We start from the raw sequence: 3,350 nt of genomic DNA on the forward strand, positions 1-3,350 counted from the left end.
AGAAACTAAAATATTCTAAAATGAAAGTTTTAACCTGTCATATTCCCCCAAATATTAAAGCTGAAGGTAAGTATAATGTATTGGAAAGTTTAAGACACTAGGAGGCAGGAAACAAGGACCACTTGTTACTCAATCCTGGATGAAATATTTATTCATTTATTACGCATTTAGGATCAACACTATTTCTCACATACACTTCAAAGGCTGGAGTTTACTTATATGACAAGTTATAGCAACTTCTCTTCAACTTAGGATGTATCCAGGATCAGAACTATGACTGTAATCCTAAGCCTTGGTCATTTGGGGAGAGGGATTATTGTTCTGCACTGTTTTAGAGCCAGTAAATTAAATCAAGTAGCTCATTTGTTTTCATTATACTCTCAGACATCTTTTCTAGAAATTTCCCAAGAGGATAGTGTGACCTTTCAGCATCATGTTCCTACTTTTTCTTCTTCATCCTAACTACCATTTCTTCCATATGGTTTGTTTCTCTTCTTTTGACCGACCTAATCTTGACAAAATTTTAGGAACACCAAGTCCTCTCCATTTTCCCTTATTCATTCATTCATTCATTCATTCATTCATTCATTCTACCTGGAACTTGTAAAGCATCTATCATGTTTATTGGTTGAGTTACTGTATCTTCTGAGCAAGTTAGATGTGCACTAAACATGCTGCAGTTGGTCAACACCTGACGAAAACAGGCAACCAAAATTACATATGGAAAATTCCAATGAATTAATTAGGAGATAACAAACTATTAAAGACAAAATTACTTTGAAGTTACAGTCTACAATTAATGAAATATGGTTTTTTATAATATATGCTATATGATAGAAAATTGGGTGTATATTTTCTTACAGAAGAGACAAAAGAAGTTTATTAAATAAAATAAAGATGAACAAAATGTAGACTTTTCAAAAACTTAAGAAAATATAGATTTATGAGTTAGTGTGAAGAAGTTACTATTCCCTCAACCTGCTTTATTTCTACTTTACACTTCTATCTTGGCACTGAGAATACAAACATTAACTTTCTGTAATTCTCAACATGGAAATCAGTGAGGATTCAGGAAAATAAAAGCACAAATCTGAAATGCCATAATTTTCTTCTTCCCCCTATAATTTTCAATATGTGGGTTCTTAGTTTCTTTCTCTAACACAATGTCTATTACTTTCTAACATTTTCATATGCATTGCTCATTTCTCATCACTTTTTCTAAGATGATTGTTTTTTTTGTTTGCATATTTGTTTTTGTTAACTTTATGCCATAAGGCTCCAGGAAGCCCATGTTGGCCTTGAACTTGCTATGCAGTTAAAGGAGGTCTTGAACTCCTGATCCTACAGTATTCAGTTTTCAGGAGTGAATATTGGCTTTACCTTAAATCCACTAGAAAATTTAATAATAATGTTATTATTCTAGAAAGTTGACATGCACACTGTCAAAAATATTATTTTATACCACAAAGTAATAAAAATATTGTTTTTATGGATAAAAGAAAAGACAAAAACGTCATAAAGAAAGAAACACAAATAAATATAGATTTTGTTAAATTTTAAAATAATAATTGGTAGTCAGAAAAAAGTAAATTAATTGAGCATTTTAAAACCATTTTGTATTCTCTAGAATGATAGAATTCTAAATTTTTTCAAGGCCTGCCAAAGATGAGGTCCAATGAAAATCATAATATGTTTTGTTAGGGATAAAATGGATTCAACTAATTTTAAAATTTGCTAATGATCATATGATAAAGTTGTTTCTTACAGTAACTTGTGTGTTTGATTAAATGAGAAAAGTCTCAGTCTTATATCTATCTGGTGGGATTTGTGTCATTATTTATAATGCCAAAAGCAGTTTTCTACACTCCTTTCTTCTTGCTCTAAATGCCCCTTCCCAGAGATGGCAAGTAGGTCAGACCACAGCGTATTCACTCTTCTGAGACCTGCTGGAGTTCTGGAATGTATCTCAGTGGCTGCTTCCCATGGCTCTAAATTCCTATGTGTCTGAATTTATCATAACAGTTAAAGACCTGATCATTCTTGTTGCCTAAAGCATGGAAGGCTTTGGACCCTCTAGCAAATGCTGGTGTGAGGATATGCATTTCCATTTAGATAAACTGCTCAAAGGTGATGCAAGTGGGCAAGGCCCAGGAAAAGCCATGGATTGGAAAAGTAACGAAGAGACAAATTTAATTGTTTATTTTAACAAATACTTAAGAGAAGTTGTCATTCATGATGTTATACATGGACATATTCATAATTTCTTTACTATTTAAAAGTACGACATCTTATCCCACCAAAATGGAGCATTCTGACCCAAGGTAACATTCCAACTCATGTTTCCTACTTATGGAAAATGAGCTAATTGGACACAGGTCTTTAATGATTTCTTTTTTACATTTTTCTGTTTCTCTGTTGATTCTGCCATATGTATTAACACCTGTGTTTCCGAACTCCTCATCCTGTCATATTAGCCATTTTTAACCATCTGCTAAGTCATGATAGTAAATAATATTTGGTAGCAGAGTTTCCCCAGTATAACTTCTCTTTTTCCTTTATATTTCACCATTTATGGGTAGTTGAATTTCTTCAGACAGTTGTAAAACTAATTCTCTCAAATAATTCAATTGGAATTTTTATTATAACTGAATTTATATGCATCCATCTAGAGAAAAACTGATATTTTTATTATAACTATGTTTACATCATGTATTAGTATGAAGAAAACTAATATTTTATTAATGTAGTTATTTATGTATTCGCTTTACATCCAGATCACAGCCCCCTCCCTCCTCTCATCCTATTCCCATCCTTACAAATCCCTTACCCCATTATCCCCACCCCTTGGGTGCCACCCCACACTGGGGTCTTATTATTCTGTTCATCTACCCCTGATAATTTTCATCTTTAATAAAAAATAGATACTTTACTATCTGTTTGAAACTTTCTTTAAAATATTGACTTATGTCTATGAATGTGTCTATATATGTAATATGTATGCATGTATGCATGATATCTCTGTCTCTGTGTGTGTGCCCGTGTGTACATTTGTGTGTATCAGAGGCATGCAAATCCCATGGTACATGGATTGTGATATCAGATCAGCAAGCTTGTGTGGCAAACGCTTTACCCTTGAGCCTCCTTGGAAGCCTTCGAGCTATTCTTTTTAAAATAGCCAGAAATGTCCATTTTTAAATCCATTTCAGAATCTAATAGTAAAAGAAAGAAAAAAAGACAAAAAGTTAATAAACGTGGGCGAGCACTTAAATAAAATAACTGTAGGAATGAATGAAACATTCTAGAACAGAAGTCCTCAACTTTGCCTTTCAAATTGGTACAATGTTTCCTTT

This window comes from Grammomys surdaster, unplaced genomic scaffold, assembly GCF_004785775.1.
Source record: "Grammomys surdaster isolate TR1022 unplaced genomic scaffold, NIH_TR_1.0 168, whole genome shotgun sequence".
Taxonomy (NCBI): Eukaryota; Metazoa; Chordata; class Mammalia; order Rodentia; family Muridae; genus Grammomys; species Grammomys surdaster.